Here is a 587-nt window from a genome sequence, read left to right on the forward strand (position 1 = left end):
CTTTAATGCTCCCCTATAGGGTTATTGGGAGCCAGGTAGGGTTTAAAGCTGGGCTACACAACATGAGGTGTGTGACTGGGAAGCTAGTGGGGCCGGGTAGATTGAGACCCTCCTGTTCCCCGCTGTTCCTGCAGGAAGCCCAGCGAGAGCCTGGGCAGTGGTCCAGATGGTCCAGGGATGCTGCGGCCGGCCTGCGTGGCTGCAGTGGCAGTGATGGCTGGGAGGGATTCCGGAGACAGCCTTGCCGGGGAGTGGGTACGCTTGACCTTGACGGAAAAAATTGCATGCGCTGCGGCTGCAGCTTGCTCTCCTCCCCGCCCCTCCCCCGCGCCGCGGACTGCGGCGGAATCCCGGCGGCTCGCGGAAGCTCACGCCCGCGCGGCTGCAGCACGCGAGGAGTGGGGGCGGGATGGCCGGGGTGGCACCATGGCGGGGATGCCCGTCTTCCCTGGAAGGCGAGGAGGGGAGGAGAGGAGGAGGCAAGTCACGTGGTGCCGCCACCAGGCACAGCCCGATTGGTGGATCCTGCCGCGGAGCCAGCCGCGCGGCTCGGGTTTCCAGGCACGGAGTAGCCCCCTCCCCTCGTT

Source organism: Ovis canadensis, chromosome 2 (genome assembly GCF_042477335.2).
Source record: "Ovis canadensis isolate MfBH-ARS-UI-01 breed Bighorn chromosome 2, ARS-UI_OviCan_v2, whole genome shotgun sequence".
Taxonomy (NCBI): Eukaryota; Metazoa; Chordata; class Mammalia; order Artiodactyla; family Bovidae; genus Ovis; species Ovis canadensis.